This window comes from Musca domestica, unplaced genomic scaffold, assembly GCF_030504385.1.
Source record: "Musca domestica strain aabys unplaced genomic scaffold, Musca_domestica.polishedcontigs.V.1.1 63, whole genome shotgun sequence".
Classification (NCBI taxonomy): domain Eukaryota; kingdom Metazoa; phylum Arthropoda; class Insecta; order Diptera; family Muscidae; genus Musca; species Musca domestica.
This window is the reverse complement of record NW_026712370.1, coordinates 2952621-2979096: the sequence shown is the minus strand read 5'-3', so window position 1 is coordinate 2979096 and position 26476 is coordinate 2952621.

Here is a 26476-nt window from a genome sequence, read left to right as displayed (position 1 = left end):
AATTCCTAGTCACAGCGAAATTAAACATTTGAGCAAAATTCAATCTTTCACATCCCTCATGGGGCAGAGAATATAAAAGGCGAGAAAATGACAAAATATCCGCAATATTAGTAATTTTTTCTGATGTATGCCCACATCTAAGGAAGAACTAAACAAGTAAAAAAGCTGTAAGTTCGGCCGGGCCGAACTTTTAATACCCTCCACCATTTGGTACAAATTTGGCAATTTCCAAAAAAAAATAAAATAAATAAAAAAATAAAATAAAAAAAAATCCTTTAAAAATTCTGTTAAAATCTTAAAAATACCGAATGTCTATACGACGACGTATACATGCATAGGCAACTTTTGTCATAAGTTATTACAACATTTAAATGCGAAACATGAAGAAAAATTTGTTTACAAAGTAGCTAAAATCATCAAAATACCGAATATAGGGGGTTCCGTTATATGGGGGCTATACCAAGACGTGGACCTGCACAGACAATTTTCTGGCATGGGCTGAAGTATCCATTACGAACTTCAAATGCGAAATTTAAAACAATCCCGGTAAATAATGTCGCTAAAATCATCAAAATACCGAATATCGGGGGGTACGGTATATGGGGCCTATACGAAGACGTGGACCTACATGGTACATTTTCTGTTTTCTGCTGCAGTATCTATTACGAACTTCAAATACCAAATTTGGAACGGTTCCGTTAAATAATGTCGCTAAAATCATCAAAATACCGAATATCGGGGGGTACGGTATATGGGGGCTATACGAAGACGTGGACCTACATGGTCCATTTTCTGTTTTCTGCTGCAGTATCTTTTACGAACTTCAAATACCAAATTTGGAACGGTTCCGTTAAATAATGTCGCTAAAATCATCAAAATACCGAATATCGGGGGGTACCGTTATATGGGGGCTATACGAAGACGTGGACCTGCACAGATAATTTTCTGTCTTAGGCTGTAGTATCCATTACGAACTTCAAATGCCAAATTTGAAACAATTCCGGTGAATAATGTCGCTAAAATCATCAAAATACCGAATATCGAGAGGTACCGTTATATGGGGGCTATATGAAAACTTGGACCTACATGACCCATTTACGAACTTAACCTGCCTACTGGAAAAATATACATGTGTGCAAAATTTTAGCCTTCTATCTCAATTCGTTCGAAAGATAGCGTGATTACAACAGACAGACAGACAGACAGACAGACGGACAGACAGACAGACAGACACACAGACAGACAGACGGACATGGCTAAATCGTCTTAGAATTTTACGCTGATCAAGAATATATATACTTTGTTGGGTCTGACGTGAGTATTTCGAGGAGTTACAAACGGAATGACAAAATTAATATACCCTCCATAGTATGGTGGAGGGTATAAAAATACAAATTTGAATATAAAAATGATAATTCTAAGATTCTACCATGATTTTTCAATCGATTTGATTGGAATTCTGATTTAAATTTCTCAAGTAAATGTTAGATTTTTTTAGGTATTTTGTTAAATTCGGTAATAAATTTGCTAAAATTTGCCATAAATAGTACTGTTTAAGAAAACTTTCTATAAATATTAAATTTTGAGAAAATTTCCAAAAATAGTAAATTTTGAGAATATTCGCTATGAATTTTGAGAAAACTTATTATACATAGTAAATTTTCATTATAAATAGTACAGTTTGAGAAAATTTACTGTAAATAGTAAATTTTGAGAAAATTCATTAGTATATTTTGAGAATATTTTTCTATATAAAGTAAATGTTGTGATAATGTTTCTGTAAATAGGAAATATTAAGAAAATTCCCTATGTATAGTAAATTTATAAAAAATTCAGTATATATAGAAAATTTTGAATACACTTTGAAAAAAATTTGCTATTTATAGTATATTTTTTTAAATAAGAAAATTTTGTTATAAATAGTAAATTTGGAGAAAATTCACTATAACAGTAAATTTTGAGATAATGTCCTATAGATAGTAAATTTTAAGAAAATGTACTATAAATAGTAAATTTTGAGAAAATAGTCTATAAACAGTAAATTTTGAGAAAATTTACTATAAATAGTACACTTTGATAAAATGTACTAAAAATAGTATATTTCGAGAAGTTGAGAAATGTTACTATAAATATTACATTTTAAGAATATTCCCTATATAGTATATTTTTAAAAAGTTCACTATATATAGTAAATTTTGAAGAAACTTTGTAAAAATTTGCTATTTATAGTATATTTTTTCAAATAAGAACATTTTGCTATAAATAGTAAACTTTGAGAAAATTTTGCTATAAATAGTAAATTTTGAGAAAATTCACTGTAAATAGTAAACTTTGGGAAAATTCACAAATTCAGGTATAAGGTATGAGGTATGAGGCATAAGGTCATTTAGAGTGGGTTGAGTTTCCAAGTCATTAAAAACTATTTTTTCGAAACTATTTTTGTTGCGTAGACTCTACATATTTCAACAAGAATTTGAACATTTTATGAGACCATTTGTTTGGTATTAAAGTAATATTGAAGAATGTACGTAGATCATTTTGAACCAGCAACGAAATGAAGAATTTATAGATACATTTTCTCAAATTTCAAAGCGTCATCTTAAAGCGGCATTATGGGACTCATGTAAAAAGGAATATAAATATTGAAACATTTTCGAAATTCGAATACGAAATTATTATTACGCAAGCACGGGAACTCACACCTTTCCCCAAATTAACGAAAATCGCAATGTACCGCAATAAGATGCATAAGGTAAGATGGATGATATATAGCCGTTTAGCTCCGTTTCTGGAAAACTGAAGGAATTAAAGCTTTTTTTGCTTGGAGTTTGAAGAAAATAAAAAAACAGTATATTGAGCTTTAAAGCACTTGAAATCTTGAAACTTAGATATAGGATATCTTCATATAATTTGGCACTTCATTCAATAAACGGAAATTGAGGGAAACAATTTTCAAACCAATTTTTTGCAAATTTTGTTTCCAGTGGAATGAAGTTAATTCAACTTTTCAACATCTTAGTTGTTCGTCGTTGTTTTCAAACTAACTGCCGTAAAAATATCGCAAATATGTTTTTTTTAATATAGCCTCCAAATTGCGGTATATTCGGTTAACGGTAGTTAAAACATTTTGGCCACAGTTTTCGGCATAAAATTCTATGTCGATTTAGCGATGTGCGTCCTTCTGCCCGTCTGTGGAAATCACTCTAGCTTCCGAACAAGCTGAAGTAGGTTGATACAATTTTAATCAAATTTGTTTTTCGGCAACCGAACTTTTGGTATTGAAAATGGGCTATGTAAGTTCACGTTTTGGTATAGGCCCCATATAACTTTACCTGCCTATATTAGGTATCTGTATATTAGTTATTATTAACCAGCTCTGTTTCTAATTTCGTATTTGAAGTTCGTAATGGATACTACAGCCTATGGCAAAAATTGGCTTTGCAGGTCCATGTCTTCGTATAGCTCCCCATATAACGATACCTCCCTATATCCAGTACTTTGATTATTTTAGTGAAATTGTCCACCGGAATTGTTTCAAATATCGTATTTGAAGGTCCTAATAGTTACTACAATCTATGACAGAAAATTGTCTATGCAGGTCCAGGTCTTCGTATAGCCCCCAATAAGTGTACCACCCCATATTCGGTAATTGTATGTATATTTGTATTTTACACCGGATCTGTTTTAAATGTGGTATTTGGAGTTCGTAATGGATAATCCAGAAATGGATACTCTATGACAGAAAATTGCATAAGTAGGTCCATGTCTTCGTATGGCCCCATATAACGGTACCTCCCTAAATCCGGTATTTTGATGATTTTTCAAATTTCGCATTTGAAGGTCCTAATAGGTAATACAATCGATGACAGAAAATTGTCTATGCAGGTCAATGTATTCGTATAGCCCCCATATAATGATACCTTCCTATATCCGGTATTTTGATGATTTTAGCTACATTATTTTCCGGAATTGTTTGAAATTTCGTATTTAAAGTTCCTAATGGATACTACAGCCTATGACAGAAAATTGTCTATGCAGGTCCAAGTCTTGGATAACCCCTTACGTAACAGAACCTCCCTATGTTAGGTATTTTGATGATTTTAGGCACATGATTCTCCGGAATTGTTTCAAATTTTGTATATGGACTTTGAAATGGTTACTACAGTCTGTGACAGAAAATTGCCTGTGCTAGTCCAGGTCTTTGTATGGATCCAAAAATAATGGCAACTCCCTATATTCGCTATTTTTAAGATTTTAATAGAATTTTTAAGGGATTATATTTTTATTTATTTTTTTATAGAGAGTTACCATAGTGAAGGGTATTCATAGTTCGGACCGGCCGTACTTACAGCTTTTTACATGTGTTTTTTTGTACCCTACAGTGGTAAGGGTATTATGTCTTTGTAGCATGGAGAAGGAAGCGAGATAGACCCATAGTTACTTTTGAGGATCTTCATAGAATCACTCTCTGAGTCGATTTATGCATGCCAGTCCATTCATCCGTGCATCCGTCCGTCCATGCACTCTTGTGAACAAAATGCAGTTCGCATTTATTATTCGATTGAGATGAAATTTTGCAAAAAATATTTGTTTGGCCCAAGGACGATCCCTACTGTAATTAGCGATAATCGGATCAGATGTAAATATAGCTTCCATATATATCCTCAACCGATTTCGGGTTAATTATGCACCAAATGTCAATATCATTTTGGTACATCCGATCGAATTCAGCCTAGAAGCAAGTACATTAAAATTGGAAAAAAATCACTTCAGTTAAAGCTATAGCTCCCATATGTATGTTTCATCCGATTTGGTGTTTAAGTTTCATTTGTAATATGCATGAACAGTGATATTTGGTACTAGATATCTTATAAAGCTCGAAAATGCCTTTGCCAGATTTTACCGACAACGGCTAAGATTTGGATATAGCTCCCATATATATTCATAATCCTATTTCAGGTTTATTGTGCATATCATGGCTAATATCAGGCCAAATGGAGTGAATTTCGGGACGTACGTTTTAATTTTGTGCAACTCGGCCCCGAAATATATTATTAATATAATGATATCATGCACTCTATAGCAAACTATAACTGCTCTAAATCCATATGTTTATAGGTGGTATGATCTACTCGAAATAAATTTTTTTGTTACTAAAACTCAACTAAATATGCATAGTGGTGTAAGGTATCATATAATCGACACCGCCCGACTTTTGACTTGTCCTCACTGCTTTTGAATAGTCATTGTTTAAGATGTAAAGTAAAAAAAATCGACTAAAGCCATTTCCCAGTTAAATTTTTTAATCGGACATGACGCGCTGAATAGGTGATAAATATTTTCACTTAAATTTATTTAAATAAACATTTTATATCGACTTTGGCCAACAAAACAATTATCTAAGTATTTATGTAACTAAGAATTTTGTAATAAGAATTTTACTGTGTTCTTTATAAAAAATATTGTTGCGACCAGGATTTTAAAGATTTTCAGTTCCAGTTCACTAGTTATCCTGTTGCGTTTCGAATTCTTGAGGGATACGTAACCCAAAACATGGGCATGCATTGAATATATGTTGTTAGAGGGTTACATATCCCTCAAGAATTCGAAACGTTCGATGGTTATTTGAAACTTATTTTTATTAGGACATCATCCGATTGTAGGTATTTTGAAAAAATCACTCCTATTCATTTAATTGCGAAAAATATACAACACTTGTACCCCAAATCTACTCTTCTGCTATGGTTTTTAACTTATTTGTAATAAAAGTCATTTAGAGGTCAAATAATAAATGAGCAGCTTCAACGATATTGAATTCTAATTGGAACTTGATTTTCACCACTTGACAACGAAAATCCCTTGAATAATCTTTTTTACATTTTTTTTTTTTTTTGTTAATTCGAAGACCACTGTTTTTCACCAATTTTGACTTCAGATAATAATTTTTATGCAATATTTGGATACAATATGACTTTTTCATAGTTGTTGGTATTTCTATATTTTCTTTAATATGCGTTTTTATTGAAAATTTAAAATTATATTTTCTTTACTAAAATTTCCTGCCAACTGAATTTTATGGTCATTTACTCGATCTCCCAAAGCCAATTTTTCATAAACACGTGTTTCTTTTAAAACAACTCACAAACTGAGATTATAACAAAGCATAAATGGCAAAGTTAGAAATAGAAAAACAAACAAACAAAGTAAACAAAATAAAAAAAAAAACACAAATTAAACAAATATATCTGAAATCTTTCTTTTCGAAACATCTACCTTCCTTCGAAATTCAGAGAGAAAAAAAAAAAAAACCAAAAAAAGACACATTTAAATATTAAGTAAATTTCACAAATCATTTCAAATTAACGTGTTCAAAGACTTCTATAGAGTTTCTTATATTCTGAAACAAAAAACATACAAATATACAACAAAAAATACACATGAAATGAAACCAAAGAAAACCAATACAAAATAAAATTTCAACTTTTAAAATAAAATACATTTTTGCACTTTTATCGGATCGATTGGAAACCAAAGAAATAAATAAAAGAGTTTTAGCATTGCATTACATTAAATGAAACAAAAACCAAAATATTTTTACTAAAGTTAAATTTATAAAAAACAAATATGAGAAATTTTAAACGGCACTCAAATATGAATGAACATTACCCTCTGGATAGACACTTTTTTCGAAATACTTAAATTGAAACATAAAATCGAAAATTGTAAGCCTATTAACAAAAAACTACCATGATTCGTGTACAAAACGTTTTCAATTATTTTTCTTTGTATACCCACATAATATTGTAAATGTGTTGAGTGAATTTGAATGCGAAGGTCAAGATTTTATACGGAATGATGATGATGAAAAGAAACGGATGTGAATGAAATATGACAAAAACATACAAAAACAAAATAAAACAATATTGAATAATGTTAATGAAGAAATATTTTGCTTTTAATAAAGAATTCTATGTGGTACAATTACAACAAAAAAAGGTGGTTTTATTGGGAGTCTCCTGCAGCAGCTGAGTAAGTTATTAAATAACATGAAAGGAATTGTAAAATATGCCGATTCCCTATATTTTGACTAAAAATTAACTAACAGAAGAAGCAGTTGGTCAAAAAACAAGTAAAAAGCTGTAAGTTCGGCCGGACCGATCTTCGAATACCCTCTACCATTTGGAAAGAAGTTGGCAATTAAAAAAAAAATAAAATCTGTTAAAAATTCTATTAAAATCTTAAAAATACCAAAACAAATCGGCTAAAATCAAAATACCGAATATCGGGAGGTACCGTTATATGGGGGCAATACGAAGACGTGGACCTGCACAGACAATTTTCTGTCATAGGCTGTACTATCCATTACGAACTTCAAATGCCAAATTTGAAACATTTCCAGGAATACTGTCGCTAAAATCATTAAAATGCCGAATATCGGGAGGTACCGTTATATGGGGGCTATACGAAGACGTAGACCTGCCCAGACAACATTCTGTCATAGGCTATAGTATCAATTACGAACTTCAAATACCAAATTTGAAACAATTCCGGTGAAGAATGTCGCTAAAATCATCAAAATACCGAATATCGGGAGGTAAAGTTATATTGCGGCACTACGAAGACGTGAACCTCCACAGACAATTTTCTGTCATGGGTGTAGTCGCTAAATATCTGAATAATGTCGCTAAAATCATCAAAAAAACGAATATCGGGAGGTAATGTTATATGGGAGCTATACGAAGACATGGACCTTCACAGACAATTTTCTGTTATAGGCTGCAGTATCCATTAGGAACTTCAAATAACACATTTGAAACAATTCTGGTGAATAAGGTCGTGGACCAGCACAGACAATTTTCTGTCATAGGCTGTAGTATCCATTACGAACTTCAAATACCAAATTTGAAACATTTCCAGGAATAATGTCGCTAAAATCATTAAAATACCGAATATCGGGAGTTACCGTTATATGGGGGATATACGAAGACGTGGACCTGCCCAGACAATTTTCTGTCTTAGACTGTAGTACCCATTACGAATTTCATTTCCGGTGAATAATATAGCTTAAATCACCCAAATAATGAAAAACAGGGAGGTACCATTACATTTGGGAGCTATACCAAAACGTGGACCTACATGGCCCATTTTCAATACCAAAAGTCCTGCAGACATAGTACACATGCGAGTAAAATTGTATCCACCTATTACATTTCCTTCGGAAGCTAGAATGAGTTCCACAGAGGGACAGACATCTCTAAATCGACATAGAATTTTGTGCTGATCAAGAGTGGGGGTCTAAATTGTATATTTCGAGGTATTACAAACGGAATGACAAACTTAATATAAGCTCCATACTATGGTGGAGGGTAAAAAAATTAAATTTCACAAAAAGGTTATTCTTTAGACGAAGGAATAAGATAAGGCATGATTTGTACACCCTACACCGCATAGTGGTACAGGTATTATGTCTTTGTGCATTTGTTTGTACACAGAAAAGGAAACGAGATAAACCCATAGTTACTTTTGAGGATCTTCATAGAATAATTTTCACAGTCCGTCCGTCGGCTGTTATGGCGGCCCACTCCATCACCATGGCCGGCGCTTGAGTTCTGGTGGCCAACAGCTGACCTCTTTGGCAAGTGCTCCAACGATAGCCACTTGTGATTTTCTACACAAATATAAAGAAATCACACCATCACGCTTGAATTCCATCATCAGCAGAAATGGTTCGAAATGTAAAGAACCGACTTGATCGAAACCCGCGTCGCAGTGAGCTGAACATATCGTAATATTCCATTGGGCAAATATTAAAATATGAGCTCGGCGAAAAGCGATTGAAATTCCAAAGAGTGCAAGAACTTACACCGCAATTGAAAGAAAATAGCTAAAGAGTTGTTTCGCTTTTCGCTTGATTTCCATGGCCACCTAAATCTCCGGATAGCAATCTGTTATACTATTGTGTCTGGAGTATTTTGAAAAGCAAGGTTGGCACTTAAAAATTATGAAAGTGTCGATCACATCAAGCAAGCGCTTCGCCGGGAATGGGCCAAAATACCGCAGAGCAACATTCGGGCAGCGTGTGAGGGTTTCATGGCCGTTTGAAGGCCATGATTCGTGCCAAAGGTAACCAATTCTAAAAAATCTAAACTTATTCTACAATTTTTTGCTGTTTCCGACATTTTTTGCTTTCATTCAATAAAATTTAAAAAAAAAAAACTGTAAAAATTATGGATTTTGACTTTGTTATTCTATGGCGATCTCCTGATTAGTCGGGCTCACGGGATCATGTATTCAGCCACTGTTAATATCATACCGATTAGTATAATCACCTTTAAATTCTTCGTATTGATCTTTCTTTCTTTGCTTGCTGACGCGGAGATTCGAACCAGATACCTTGGATTTTATAGTCAGATGTACTTACTCTGTGCCACCGTTACTTATTCTTTGGTATTATAGATGTAAGTTATTATTCCTTGTATATTTTTAGGCATCATTTTTGGTTAGTTTATTGGTAATGCAGGAGATTTGTTGTTGCTATTTGATCTACTGGTAATGCAGGTGGTTGTTGTTGTTGTAGCAGTAGTGCATGTGTGTTTTTGTGTTCTGCTAATCTGGTTCCAGCTCCAGGTTTAGAAATTCGGCTACTTTAACGGGCTGTAGCCAGAGATCCTCTGGAGTGAGTTGGGTAGGTTTGGCTGAGCAATTAAAAAGGTGTAGCGTATTGTGCGGGCCTGTATCGCACGCCGGGCAGGCGTCACGCACATCTTCATCAATTCGTGCCCAATACGAATTGAGGCGACTACACCATCCTGAACGTAATTGCGCCAAAACTACCCTGGTTTGTCTAGGCAGCTGACGTTCTTCGGCTGCAATGGATGGGGGGTGGACTCCGAGGACGGCATTCACTTTATAACTGCTCATAGCATCCGCGACTGCATCGGTGTGAATGCCACTCAGACCTGCCTGATAGGCTTCTTGATCTAGAGGCTCTCTCTTGTAGCGCTGGACCTCCCTCTCTAGATCATGTATGTCCTTCCTGACACGCCTGGGTGGGGGAGAGTTATCCACCATATGATGGTTGGGATGACTCTCACGGTAACACCCAAGCAGGTACTGCAACGAAAGCATATGATTATGCTGACGTAAGGGAAGGACTTTCGCCTCCTCATGTAGATGGTCCACTGGTGTCATGAGGAGGCACCCTGTCGCAGTTCTCAGGGCAGCGTTCTGGCAGGTCTGGATATTCTTCCACTGCGTAGCACTAGTATTCGCAGACCACACTGGAGCCGCATAGTTGACCACAGACCGACCTATCGCGTGATAAGAGGTCAACAAGGTTTCTTTGTCCGCACCCCAAGAGCTGCCGGCTAGCGCCTTGAGGACCTTGTTCCTACTTTTCATCTTGTCGCAGATAGCTGTGGCTTGCGCGGACGACTTGAACATGCTGTCGAACGTTACCCCAAGAATCTTGGGGTAGTTCGTGGTCGGTATTAGATTCCCCTCGACCTGAACATTCAGCTGTGTTCTCATCTCCGCAGACCATGTGGTAAAGAGTGTGGCCGTTGATTTCGTGGCGGATATTTTCATATTCCTCGCGTGGAAGTATGCGGCAAGCTCCGCGAGATAGGGGTTCAACCTTTCGCATATGTCATCGACCACTGGACCCGACGCCATGATCGTACAATCATCCGCATACGTTACGATCTCAATGCCGTCTGGAGGGCGAGGAATTCCGGAAAGGTAGAGGTTAAACAGTTCCGGAGATATCACCCCGCCTTGGGGAACTCCCTGTTTCACTCTACGGGCTTTGGACTTCTTGTTCCGGAATTCCACGTACGACTGGCGTCCACACATATAGTTGATTATCCAACGTTTCAAACTTGGCCGGAGGGTAGTTCTCTGTACGTCCTCAAACAGTGTGGCATGATTGACCGTATCAAATGCCTTTGATAGGTCAAGGGCTACCAACACTGTTCTGTCACACGGCCTGTTCTGGTTCAGTCCTCTACTAATATGTGTGGAAATGGCGTGTAATGCTGTTGTGGTACTATGTTGTGGACGGAATCCATGCTGGTGGTTGGCAACTGTATAGCTTCCTCTAATGCTGGGGAGGAGTAAAGCCTCAAGAGTCTTTGCTACTGGCGACAAAAGCGAAATCGGCCTGTACGATTCGCCTTTACTGGCATCCTTGCCTGGCTTCAGTAGCGGGACCACCCGGCCCATTTTCCAGGTTTCGGGCACTATGTGGGTGGCTAGCGACAAATTGAGAACTTTCGTTAAGTACTCGACTCCCGGCGTATCCAGCTGCTTCAACATTACCATTGAGATTCCGTCCGGGCCCAACGCTTTGGATGACTTAGCGTTACAGATGACATTTGCAACATCACCCATCGTAAACTGTGGTGGTTCCTCCTCGGCGGGAAGAGATCTGATACGACGTAGTACTCTTCGCTTCGCCCTATCGCTCTCGGGGTGCTCGACAAATTGTCGGTTAAAATATTCCGCGCACCTCTTCGGATCAGTCACCGTTACGTCGTTAAAAGTGACTGAGGTCCTATCATCCTTTTTTCCAGGGTTCGAGAGCGACTTAACCGTTACCCACAGCTTACTCATATCGGTTCCAATGTTGCAGCACTTCAGATGGTCTAGCCACTTTTTCCTCTTATGCTCCTGTACCAACCGGTTGACTTCAACTGTCAAATCACTGATTCTAGGATCAGTAGGGTTGGTACGACGGAGATCATCACGCTCGTTTGCTAATCCCGCTGCCTCTGCTGGGAAGTTTGGTCTTATCTCGGGTATTCGACCAGCAGGTATATAGCGAGCGGCTGCAGCTCTGATGATGTTTCGGAAAATCCTTTCTGCTACCCGAACATCAGAAGGGTTGGGCAGTTCTCTGAAGCGGCGGTTGGTGAATTCTCTGAACTCTGGCCAGTGAGCTTTCCCATGGTTAAGGAAAGTGCGGCGTTCAGAGGTTATGAAATCGGGCGACCTGCTTATGGAGACGATTATCGGGAGATGGTCTGAGCCAAGAGAAATGACGGGTTGCCAAGTCACGTCATTTATCAGACCGGGTGACACTATGGTTAAGTCTGGCGATCTGTGACACTCTCCTCTTATTCGGGTGGGGGCATCCTCGTTAACCGTGCAAAATGTGGAGCAGTCAATCTGCTCTGCCAGCGCTGATCCCCTCTGGTCATTACCTAGGACGGAATGCCACAACTCATGGTGGGCATTAAAATCCCCTAGTACCAGGCGGTTATTGCCTACCAATAATGGGCTAATATCAGGCAAATAACGCGGTTCACAGCTATTAATCGGCGGGATATACACATTAAGCACCTCTACCTCGGCAGTTCCACACTTGACTGCTACCCCCATACATTCCATGTATGGGTCACTAGAGACTAGCTCAAGCGAGATAGGTCTGTACTGAACAGAATGGTGTAACAGGAACGCTAATCCCCCACCTCCACTTCTGGTGCGATCCTTCCTTAGTATGTTGTAACCATAACAACGTTGTAGGCTGCAATTTTCATTCAGCTTGGTTTCCTGCACAGCTGCGATCTTAATATTCCTCCGACTCATAAATTCCACTATCTCATCTATTTTGCCTCGAAGTCCGTTGCAATTGAATTGCAAGAATGATGCACAATCCGGAGTTGGAACAGCAACATGTGGCGTTAGGTGCTGCGGTGTTGGTTGCTGTTCTGGAGACTGCGGTGGAGTGCCATACTCCGACGACGTCTCTGACGAGGACGACGAAGAAGAGGACTCGCTGGGGACTACGTTACTGCAGCAAGTCGCAACATAATCCCTTTCGCTGTAGTCTCGCAAACGCCTTAATCCGGAACAGTTCTTGAAGTGCACCCACTCTCTGCATCCATTACATCGCACCGAGACAGATCTGTGGTGGATGACGTTCTGACAAACCGAGCAGAACCAAGGTCCGGGGTTTTCCTCAATCCCGGCACGGACCAATAAAATCCGGAGCAAGCATTCCGGGATATGCTGCTCCCAATGCAGAAAAATAAACAAACACAAACATGTACATACTGGGTTGGCAGCCGCTGGCCGAAACTGGAATCTTGTTGTTTCGGGTCAATCCGGTATCGTAGAACCCGCTGCCGTGGGATTGGGATTGCAGGTGGTATGTAGTTTTAATTACTAGTAATGTTAAAAGTGACAGTGACACTTCTACCAACTATTTGCTGGTCTTAAGACTACATCGTTGTATTTTTTATACCCACCTTGGAAAGGAGGGTATATTAACTTTGTCATTCTATTCCGTTGCCATCCCTAAATATTCGTCGTAGACCTCATAAAGTATATATATTCATTATCAGCATAAAATTTTAAGTCGATTGAACGATGTCCGTCTAGCTGTTGAAATCACGATACAGCCCACATTATTTGACGTAGACCATCAAAACTTAGCAGAACAATTTGTATTGTGTCTAGGATGGTTGATATCGGTACACGTTTTGGTATAACCCCCCCCCCCCCCCTATATAACGGTATCACCCTATATTCGAAATTTTGATGATTTTTGCCCACATTTTTTCACGGATTTGTCTAAAAATTGGTGCTTGTAGGGTACAATGAGTTTTAGCTGGTGTAGCAAAACATTGTATGTATAGGTCCACGTTTTGGTATAGCCCCTATACAACAGTACCTCCCCATATTCGGTATTTTGATGATTTTTGCCCACATTTTTTTACGGATTTGCCTAAAAATTGGAATTTGTTGTTTATGATGAGTTCTAGCCCAGGTGGCGAAACATTTTATGTGTAGGTCCACGTTTTGATATAGCCGCCCCTTTATAACGGTACCTCCCGATATTCGGTATTTTGATGATTCATGCCACATTTTTTCACGGATTTGTCTAGAAATTGGTGCTTGTTGGGTACAATGGGTTTTAGCTCTTGTGGCGAAACATTGTATAATGGGTCCACGATTTAGTATAGCCCCCATACAACAGTACCTCCCCATTTTCGGTATTTTCATAATTTTTTCCATATTTTTTACGGATTTGTCTAAAAATTGGAATTTGTTGATTATGATGAGTTCTAGCTCCGTTGGCGAAAAATTGTATTAAAAGCTCGGCCCGGCCGAAATTAATGTTCTTATACCCTCCACCATAGTATGGAGGGTATATAAGGTTTCTCATTCCGTTTGCAACACCTCGAAATATACATCTTAGACCCCACAAATATATATATTCTTGATCAGCATATAATTCTATGTCGATTTAGCAATGTCGGTCCGTCTGTGGAAATCACTCTAGCTTCCGAACGAAATGAAGTATAGCCCCCATATAACGGTACCCCCGATATGCGGTATTTTGAAAATTTTAGCGGCTTTATTTACTAGAATTGTTTCAAAGTTGGTATTTAAAATTCGTAATAGATACTACAGCATAAAACAGAAAATAGGCCATAAAGGTCCACGTCTTCGTATAGCTCCCATGTAACGATACCACCCGATATTCAGTATTTTGATGATTTTAGCAACATTATTTACCGGAATTGTTTCAAATTTGGTATTTGAAGTTCGTAATGGATACTACATCTTAAGACAGAAAATGAACCATGTAGGTCCACGTTTGCGTATAGTCCTCATATAACGATACCTACCGATATTCGGTATTTTGATGATTTTAGCGACATTATTCACCGGAATCTTTTCAAATTTGGTATTTGAAGTTCGTAATGGATACTACAGCCTGAGACAGAAAACTGTCTGGGCAAGTCCACGTCTTCGTATAGTCCCCATATAACGGTACCTCCCGATATTCGGTATTTTGATGATTTTAGCGACCTTTTTCCTGGAAATAATTTAAAATTTGGTATTTGAAGTTCAAAATGGATGCTACACCCTAAGACAGAAAATTGTCTGCCCCGGTCCACGTCTTCGTATAGCCCCCATATAACGCTACCTCCCGATATTCGGTATTTTGATGATTTTAGCGGCTTTATTTACTAGAATTGTTTCAAAGTTGGTATGTAAAATTCGTAATATATACTACAGCTTAAGACAGAAAATTAACCATGTAGATCCACGTTTTCGTACAGCCCCCATATAACGGTACCTCCCGATATTCGATATTTTTATGATTTTAGCGAAATTTTTTAACGGAATTGGTTAACATTTGGTATTTAAAGTTCTTAATGTATACTACATCCTAAGACAGAAAATTGTATGTGCAGGTCCATGTCTTCGTATAGCCCCATATAACCGTTCCCCCTGATACTCTGTATTTTGATTATTTTAGCGACTCTATTTAACGGAATCGTTTCAAATTTGGTATTTGAATTTCGTAACAGATACCACAGCAGAAAACAGAAAATTTGTCATGTAGATCCACGACTTCGTATAGCCCCCACATAACGGTACCCCCGATATTCGGTATTTTGATGATTTTAGCGACATTATTTACCGGAATTTTTTTCAATTTTGGTATTTGAAGTTTGTAATGGATACTACAGCCTATGACAGAAAATTGTCTGTGCAGGTCCACGTCGTCGTAGAGACCCTAATATCACAGATACATTCGGTATTATTAAGATTTTAACAGAATTTTTAACGGATTTTATTTTATTTATTTTTTTTTTTTTTTCTGAAAATTGCCAAATTCTTTTAAAATGGTGGAGGGTATTCAAAGTTCGGCCGGACTTATAGCTTTTTTACTTGTTTTAATTCTTTTTTTCTTCAGTCGATTTGGTAGTCGGACGCGTGTGTGTTCCAAGGTTTCTCATTACTTGCTAATGAGGAAAATAATTTATTTTGCTCTTTAACTTTTTTAAGATATCAATCATTACTTAAATCCCACTGGTATGCAGAAGGTAGTTTATTTATTTAAATTATTATTATTATTATTATTATTATTATTATTATTATTATTATTATTATTATTATTATTATTATTATTATTATTATTATTATTATTATTATTATTATTATTATTATTATTATTATTATTATTATTATAATTATATTATATATTATTAATTATTATTATTATATATTATTATTATTATTATATTATTATTATTATTATTATTATTATTATTATTATTATTATTATTATTATTATTATTATTATTATTATTATTATTATTATTATTATTATTATTATTATTATTATTATTATTATTATTATTATTATTATTATTATTATATTATTATTATTATTATTATTATTATTATTATTATATTATTATTATTATTATTATTATTATTATTATTATTATTATTATTATTATTATTATTATTATTATTATTATTATTATTATTATTATTATTATTATTATTATTATTATTATTATTATTATTATTATTATTATTATTATTATTATTATTATTATTATTATTATTATTATTATTATATTATCCAATGGCCATTCAAAATGCTACGCTTTGTCCGGATCTTAATTCTAGCCTCATGCGAAATTCCGTGGCGATTAGTCTTCAAAATCGGGAAAATTGGCAGATATTAATCCATTTTAACCCATTTTAAATATTTTTTTGAATATCTTCAAAAACAATGTACTTCTATGACCTTCAAATCGGATTTTCGGCTAAAGCAGTTCCCAAATTTTTGTGTTGTAGTTCCCCATTTGGTTCCACTGTAAAATCGTTTTTTACTTACCAAATATCATTATTAAAAAAAAAAAAAATTATTCAAAAATAAAAACAACGTACCACGATTTTTGTTATATTTGTAATTTTTATTTATTTATTATTTTTCCATATATAATTTAATATATGTATATATAATTTTTTTCTCTTTTCTTCTTTCGTCATCTCTTCTCTTCGATTTTGTTTTGTTTTGTTCATTACTGCTTAATGTTCATACTCGATACGACGTTGACTCATTTATCTATTTATCGTTATGTATATATAGAGATTTATGTTCTTTCTTTAATGTTTGTATGTGTTTGGGTGTGTGACATATATATTTATATGTATGCATTAATGTACGTACGATTATATGCAGATGCTTTAATGTAGCCTAAGATCGTTATGGTTTCTTTGAAAATGTTTGTTTAAATTTAAGTTTTGCTCTCTTTATTTTTCTTTCTCCATTTCCCTTTGGTTTCAAACCAAATAAAAATATTTTCTTGCCATTTCCATTCCTAACATAGACATTCTGGTGTCACAATGTGTGTGTGTGTATGTTTTGCTATTATATATAAATATATTTGTTGTATAGATTTATAATTTACTAAATAGTTTTTTTCTGTTGTTGTTTGTTTGTTTGGTTTTTTTTAATGACTTCTTTTAAGAATTTGTTTGTTAATAATTATTTTCAAGGATTTTTTTGTTGTTTTCTGTTAAGAAGGGAAATTTGTTGTAGTGTGTGTGTGTAGATGTAAGTTTCATTTCTTTTTCATATGGATTTTAATTGAACATTAAAAAGTTATTGTTGTTCGGTTTTTAAGTAATTTATTTATTTTTTTTTTCATTTTTTTAATTTTTTAAAGATTTATTTTCTTCTTGTTGTTGTTAAATAGGAAAGTAAAAGGAAACATTTTGAGAAAGAGTTTTGTTGTTGTTCTTTTTATTTATGCTGTTCAAATGTGTAAAATTACCTTTCATTTGTTTTATACTGTTGTTGGTTTTTGTTTTATTGTAATACAGGAAAGTTGTTGTTGTTGTTGTTTTTTTCTGATTCTGCTACTTAGTAAATTGAATTGATTTCATTTTTGTTTGCATGAATTGTTAATGCGTTTTTTCTGAGATTTTTGTTTTGCTTTTGAATTTGTATTTAATTTTTTTTCTCGTTTTTCTTATGTAGATAAATATTTAAGGTTGAAATGAATCCTTCTTCTATAAAATTATATGGCATAAATATTTGAACGAAATTTATGTTTTCTCTGCTTAATTTTTTATTTTACTTAAAATTGTCGTTAATTACCCTGTTCTCTTTTGCACCATTTTCAATTATAATGCTAACTTTTTTGACAATAACAAATCGAATAAAAGAATTTTTAGACAAATGGTGTAAAAAGATATAGGATTGCTGGGGCTTAAATAAGCTTGTTGTGAAAAGGTCCTGAGGAGAACATCCCTAAACTAGATCATATTCCCCTACAGTGACTTGTATACAAAATCTGATAATTCCAGCTCTATTTCTACACTCCAAATATAGTACCCATTAGTACTTATCGTACATGTTTTAGAACGCAATTAGAAATTTATCTCCTTATCTAAACGCCGTACACTTAAAGTGATCCTAATACTAAAACTCATAATTCCAGTTCTTTTCATACACTCTATTCCAAATTTAGTACCCTTCGTAATTTTTTTGTACGCATTTCAACTGTACACACTGACAATGATCCCTATTCTGAAAATTCAACATTCCTCCTTTGTTCGATTGCTCAAGTTCATATTGTTCCAAATTAAGTACCTTTTGGTACAATTAAGTACGTATTTTCAAGACACCTCTTTATATCAGACAAATTTTCGAAATTTGATTCACATTTACGATACCAAATTAATGCCTTTTTCATACTTTTCGTACACTTAAAGTTCGAATTTCCAACGACCCTTTAGTATCTATCTCAACATTTCTATCTAACTCAACATTTCAGATTTCCACCTCTATAACATACCATAATTAATACTATTAAGTACTTTTCGTATTTTTTAATACGTATTTCCAAAACAACCTCCATATATTAACACCATCGGACAACAAGTGATCGTAATACAACATTTTAGACAACTAACTCTATTCCTTCCCCAAATACTTGCAGTCATCCGAGATCAATTGCTATTAGTTCACCCAATACAAAATTTAGTACCATTTAGGACTTTTCGTTGGAGAAGTATACTTTTCCAAAACTATCTCTTTATATCAATTCTACCCACCACAATACTAATATATCACATTTCCAGCTTCATTCACCCACAAATTTTGTACAGGTCTTACATTTAGTACAAACTTTCCAAACTTTAAGATATTAGCCCAATCCATTCGCATAACACCAAATGGTACTAAATTTAGTAAATTTTAGAAGTTTCAAAACAAACCTTTGCCTTTTACAAATAATTTGGCAAATTATCATCGGCCCTCATTCCGAATTTCAATATTCAAGCTCTATCCCTGTGCCCCATATAATGAATTGCTTTTTAGTACATTTTAGCACACTTATAGTTCGAATCTTAAAACAAGCAAAATAGCTGTAAGTTCGGCCGTGTCTATCTTTGAACACCCTCCACCATTTGGAACGATTTTCACAATTTTTAAAAAAATAAAATCCGTTAAAAATTCTCTTAAAATCTTAAAAATACCTTATGTAGCCGTTATATTAGGGTCTATACGACTACGTGGACCTGCATAGGCAACTTTTGTAATAAACCATTACAACATTCAAATGCGAAACTTGAATAAAAAAATCGGCGAATAATGTGCTAAAATCGTCAAAATACCGAATGTAGGGAGGTACTATTATTGGTTACACCAAAACGTGGACCTGCACAGAAAATTTTTTGTGTTAGACTGTAGTACACATTACGAATTTCAAATACGAAATTTGAAACAATTCCGGTAAATAATGTCACTAAACTCATTAAAATACCGAATATCGCGAGGTATAGTTATATAGGGCTATACGAAGACGTGGACCAACATAGCCTACAGACATAACATATATTTGAGTAACATTTTATCAACCTTCTTCATTTCGATAATAAGCTAGAATGATTTCCACAGAGAGACGGACATCGCTAAATCGATATGGAATTTTATGCTGATCAAGAATATATATTCTTTGTGGGGTCTAAAATGTATATTTCGAGGTGTTACAAACGGAATTACAATCTTAATATACGCCCCGTAATACTGGCAGCGTAGCCCGACGTCAAGGAAGTGAACGGAAGAAAACAGCAACATCAGCAGAAATGGTTCGATAAGTAAAGAAGCGACTTGGTTGGAACCCGCGTCGCAGTGGCCGAAAAAGGCTTGTGAGCTGAACATATCGCAATATCCCATTCGGCAATTGAAATTCCAAAAAGTGCAAGAACTTACGCCGCATTAGAATGAAAAGAGACTCAAAAGAGCTAAAGAGTTGCTTCGCTTGGCCGATAGTGGTGAACTGCCGAATTTGGTTTTCTCCGATGAGGAAACATTCGTTGTCCAGCAGTTTGCTAACAAACAAAATGATCGTGTTTACTTGCCAAAGAGCTCAGATGAAAATGTGCACCTTCGGTTGGCCACCAAAACTCAGGCGTCGGCCATGGTGTGTGCTATTAAGCGACCGTAGCATCACAATAAATGCCGAATATTATCGCGAAAATATTCTGGAGGGTGTGGACCTTGGACATTCCAACAGGACTCAGCAACATAGCACGCACAAAATGAGGTTCCTCGCTTTATTTCCAGAGCACAATGGCCACCAAAATCTCTGGATACCAATCCGTTGTGTCTGGAGTATTTCGTAAAGCAAGGTTGGCACTAAAATAAATTTTGAAACTTCATTCAATAAAATATGAAAATATATATAAAAATTATGGTGTTTGACTTTGTTGCAGTTTTTTTTTTATCTCACCCTGTATTTCAATCAAAGCAAGATGTGGTGTAAAGATGGGATTTAGAGGATCACTTCTTCAGATACCTTTGACACTTTGTGGCATACCACTCAAAAAATGCAAAATTATCATCCAATATTTTCGAATTAAGTACATGTATCAACGAACACAAGATCTCATACGGGTAACTCTTTCTGGTATTTTTCCTACAACAGGTCAACATTTTGAACATCCAGTCTCTCATAACACAAGATCTAGTGTCATATAACGAATCACGGCTCTTCAGCGACATGTAATTTTAATATTTGCTATATAAATGAATATATATATAACAAACAAACATTTTAAAATTATTATAAATCTCATATCTTTATACATTAAGATTCTCGATTCCATTTTTTGTTATACTTCGAACAAAAATTAAAATTATTAAATATGGCGCAAAAGAGAAGTCGGTTCTTTAACCATCCATTTTCTATTTCCTTCGACTTTGGTTTGAATTATGAAGTTGACTTTATTTCGTAATTGTTTTTGTTTTTATTTTTTTTTTAATTTTTTATTTGTTTTTCATTTTATGTTATACTTTAACATTGTCATAATTGAGTACCAAGTCAAGACGGAATTATGTTACTTAATACTTTTTTGCTTTCTTCTTCTTTACCTAATGTGTTTGCATTGTAATCAATTGTTTTTCTTTCTTTCATTTTGTTAATTTAAATATTTATATATTCCTTCTAAATATGTGTAATAAATACAATGTTATATTTTAAAGTTTCCTAAATAATATATATATTTTTTAATAATAATATTTTAGTTTCTTTTTTTTTTCCTTTTATATTTAATAATAAAATTTATTGTAATAAAAAGTATGTTTGTTTGTTGATGTTTTTTTAAAACGCCACTTCATCTGCATTTTTTGCTTGTCAATTGTAATTTCGTTCTTAAATGTCCTAACACTTGTTGTTCTTGTTACTTTTTTTTGTATTTTTATTTTGTTTTTAAATTTATGTATATATATTTTCCATATTATCACAGTCAAATCATAAAAGATTTTATTTTGTTTGTGTGAATGGATTTTTGTTGGTTTTTTATGATTTTGAAACATAATGAAAACTGTGTGTGTGAGAGAGAGAGACATTTTGTGATATATACACATATTTCTATATATATATTTTTTTTTTGGTATATATCCTTCGAAGTGTTTGCTTATTTTATTTCAAATATTTTGAATTTTTTATGTTTGTTGTTTTTTTTTTTTCTTTCTTAATTCTTTTCTCTATATGGATTATGATATTTATATGGAAAATGTTTTCTGTTGTTGTTGTGTTTTAACATTGTTAATTTCTTTGAATAAATATATGATCTAAGGTACACAGTAACATTTATTATTATTATTTTATTTCAAATAATCTTCCCGTCCTCTTTTTACATTTGCTGTTTCGGCTTTCATTTACTTACTTATTTTACATATTATGTATATAGATAATTATGTTTTTTTTTTATATTATTTATTTTTTATTTTATTTATTTATTTAATTTTTTTTTTTTTTTTTTTTTTTTGTTATCGAACAGGAAAAGGAAACAAATTGCCACAAATCAATCATCTACAGTTTCGAATGAGACAATTACTCATATTTACCATAAACAAACCCATACATATACAAGTGTTTTCCAAAATGACCTTTTTGTCTTTTAATTTGTACATTTACTACACATTTCCTCTTTTTTAAATTGGATATTATATTATGCATAATTATTTTTTTTTTATATATATTTCTCTATTATGGAACATTGCATAGTAATGTCCGGTTTTTAATATATCTTTGTTTGAACTTTTTAGTTTTGATTCAAGTATTTATTTTAAAGTTTTGCTTAATTGAAAATAAATAAATAAACGAGAATAAATGAAATGAAGTGATCACAAATAATAGCTAAAAACGCCGAAAATTCAATATTTAAGGAGTTACGGCTATTTTAAAATATCCAATAATACACACTTAAAAAGTGATTACAAATAATGTCTAAAAACACCGAAAACTCAATATTTAAAGAGTTATGGCCATTTTAAAATTCCTATTATTTCACACTTAAAAAAGTGATCACAAATAATAGCTAAAAACGCCGAAAACTCAATATTTAAGGAGGTACCGCTATTTTAAAATATCCAATAATTCACACTTAAAAAAGTGATCACAAATAATAGCTAAAAATGCCGAAAACTCAATATTTAAGGAGTTATGGCCATTTTAATATTCCTATTATTTCACACTTAAAAAAGTGATCACAAATAATAGCTAAAAACGCCGAAAACTCAATATTAAAGGAGTTATGGCCATTTTAAAAAAATATCCAATAATTCACACAATTTGTGTAAAAAAAAATAAAATACATTTAAAAAATAAACAAATTCGTAGAAAAGATATTTCTACAAACAATTTTTTGAAAATTTGTTTTCAATGTTGACTTCAAAAAATCTCTTTCTTTTAATGGAACCATTTTTGTTTTAATATAAGAGAAATTCATAAGAATCAAATGTTCCAAAATATTTAAAAAAATATTAAAGAGTCCTTGCGGAAAATTATCCATTAAATCGTATCTAAGAGGTTACCTTTGGAACTACAGGGTGAGATTAAAAAAACTGCAACCACTTTCAGACTGCTACCATTTCTAAAAAATTAAAAAAAATTAAACAAATTCGTTAAATATCATGTAAAGGAGCTATTACTACACACATAACGTCTATTTAAAAATATTGCAAATTTTTAAAATTTTTTTTTCAATGTTGACTTCAAAAAATATCTTTCCTTTAATGGAACCATTTTTGGTTTAAAATAGGGGAAATTTATAAGAATCAAATGCTCTTACATATTAAAAAAATACTACTAAAAAATACTCTTTGTGGAAAATTTTCCATTCATTCGAATCTAAAATGTTACCTTTGGAACTATAGGGTGAGATGAAAAAACTGCAACCGACCGCTGTCATTTATAAGCCACTAGTTCGACAGCTGTTAAAATTATTCCCCGTGATAGCTCATTATTTTGTTTACAGGCGTACAAATGCATTTTGGTGAGAATTTTCCAGAAAAAAAATTATTCGTGATGTAATTCAAGCGTGATAGTGTGATTTCTTTATATTTGGCTGGAAAACCACAAGTGGCTATCGTTAGAGCACTCCACTCCATTTAAATGTGAATATATCTTTAGTGCCTCGTAACATCGCTCGTCACTGGTAGCGTAGCCCGACGTCAAGGAAGTGGGCGGAAGAAAACAGCAACATCAGCAGAAATTGTAAGAAAGCGACTGGGTCGAAAACCGCGTCGCAGTGGCCGAAAAATGGCTTGTGAGCTGAAAATATCTCAATATTCCATTCGGCAAACATTGAAAAATGAGCTCGGGATAAAGTCATTGAAATTCCAAAAAGTGCAAAAACATACACCGCAACAGAAAGAAAATAGACTCAAAAGAGCTAAAGAGTTGCTTCGCTTGGCCGAAAGTTGGTGAACTGCCGAATTTGGTTTTCTCCGATGAGAAAATATTCGTTGTCCAGCAGTTTTTAAACAAACAAAATGATCGTGTTTTTTATTTGCCAAAGAGTTCAGCTGAAAATGTGCATCTTCGGTTGGCCACCAGAACTCATGCGCCGGTCATGGTGATGGTGTGGGCCGCTTTAACTCTCCGCTCGTATTAATCGAACGTGGCATCGGAATAAATGCAGAATATTATCGCGAAAATATTCTGGAGCGTGTATTAAAGCCTTGGACATGCAAACATTTCGCCCGCAGACCTTGGACACTCCAACAGGACTGCTGAAAAGAGGTCAGCTGAAAATGTGCACCTTCGGTTGGCAACCAGAATTGAAGCGCCGACCATGGTGATGGTGTGGGCCGGCATAACAGCCGATGGTCGCTCTCCGCTCGTATTAATCGACCGTGGCATCAGAATAAATGCCGAATATTATCGCGAAAATATTCTGGAGGATGGACATGCAAACATTTTGGCCGCAGACCTTGGACATTCCAACACGACTGCTGAAAAGAGGTCAGCTGAAAATGTGCACCTTCGGTTGGCAACCAGAATTGAAGCGCCGACCATGGTGATGGTGTGGGACGCTATAACAGACGATGGTCGCTCTCCACTTGTATTAATCGACCGTGGCATCAGAATAAATGCAGAATATTATGGCGAATATATTCTGGAGGGTGTATTAAAGCCGTGGACATGCAAAAAATTTTGGCCGCAGACCTTGGACATTCCAACAGGCCTGCTGAAAAGAGGTCAGCTGAAAATGTGCACCTTTGGTTGGCCACCAGAACTCAAGCGCCGGCCATGGTGATGGTGTGGGCCCCCACAACAGTCGGTGGTCGCTCTCCGCTCGTATTAATCGACCGTGGCATCAGAATAAATGCCGAATATTATCGCGAAAATTTTCTGGAAAATATCCTTCGGCACGCAAGCCTTTTGGCCGCAGACCTTGGACATTCCAACGAACCCAGCAGCATCGCACTCAGCACGCGCCACCCGAGAATGGTTACAAAATAAGGTTCCTCGCTTTATTTCCAGCGCACAATGGCCACTAAAATATCCGGATACCAAGCCGTTGGACTATTGTGTCTGGAGAATTTTGAAAAGCAAGGTTGGCACAATGTTTCGATCACCTCAAGCAAGCGCTTCGCCGGGAATGGGCCAAGATACCACAGAGCAACATTCGGGCAATGTGTGACGGTTTCATTGGCCGTTTGAAGGCCATAATTCATGCCAAAGGAGACCAATTCGAAAAAATCTAAACTTATTCTAAAATTTGATGCTATTTCTGACATTTTTTGATTTCATTCAATAAAATTAAAAAAAAAAATGTGAAAATTATGGCGTTTGACTTTGTGGGCAGTTTTTATCTCACCCTGTATTTCTACAAATATAATGTCTATTAAAAATATTGACATTTTTTAATTTTTTTTTTTTTTTCAATGTTGACTTCAATTTTTTTAAGGAACCATATTTGGTTTAATGTATAAGAAATTTTTAAGAATCAAATACTATTACATATTAAAAAAAAATATTAAAGTCTTTGTGGAAAAATGACTATTTCTGAGGGGCTACCATTGGAACTATATTAATTTGTCACATTGGTACCTCTCTTTTAAACATATCGTTACATTCTCTGAAAATTTTAGAAAATTTGATAAAAAAGTTTGAATATAAATAAAAATGTTTTATTCTCTCGCCCCAAATACGACCCTAAGGAGTTGGAGACTACTATCTTCCGACGTTCATACTTGTTTATAATCAGAGCTCAGATTTGTTCGTTCTATCTTATTTTCAATAAGATTCACTTGTATTTTTTCATGATTTTTTTTTCTATTTATTTAACTATTGTTTATATATGACTTATTTGTAACTATGTCTTTTATTTTTGAACAGCTTATGAATATTAACACTTAATTTAATCAATGACTGGTTTTTAGGTTTTTTTCCATGTTTGCATGTTTTTATTGATTAGCGCTAAAAGCTACAAATATCTGCAATGATTAAATGTTTTATAAATGTAGTTAATGATTTGTTTTCACTGTTTAATAAAAATGTTTTTTTATAGAAATATTAAAATTAATTAATAGTAGAAATTCAACAAGTAATAAATTTAATTAAGAGTTATCTAAAATATTTATTTGGTTAAAGGGCGTATAAGTAATGTCGTTGCGTATACGCTCTAGAGAAATGAGAAGAACATGAAATACGCACGGACCAACAATCATCATCATTCAAAACAAGCTGTTTCTATCGTAAGCCATTGTTCAAGAAATTATTAAATAACTTGGTACCACAAAGGTATTTTATATCTCGTAAGAAAATCACTTGGGCAAAACACCATTGAAAACAGGTTTTTAGAATGTAGTCTATCTTTATAAAACCAATAGATAACATTGCACCCAAAAAATAAT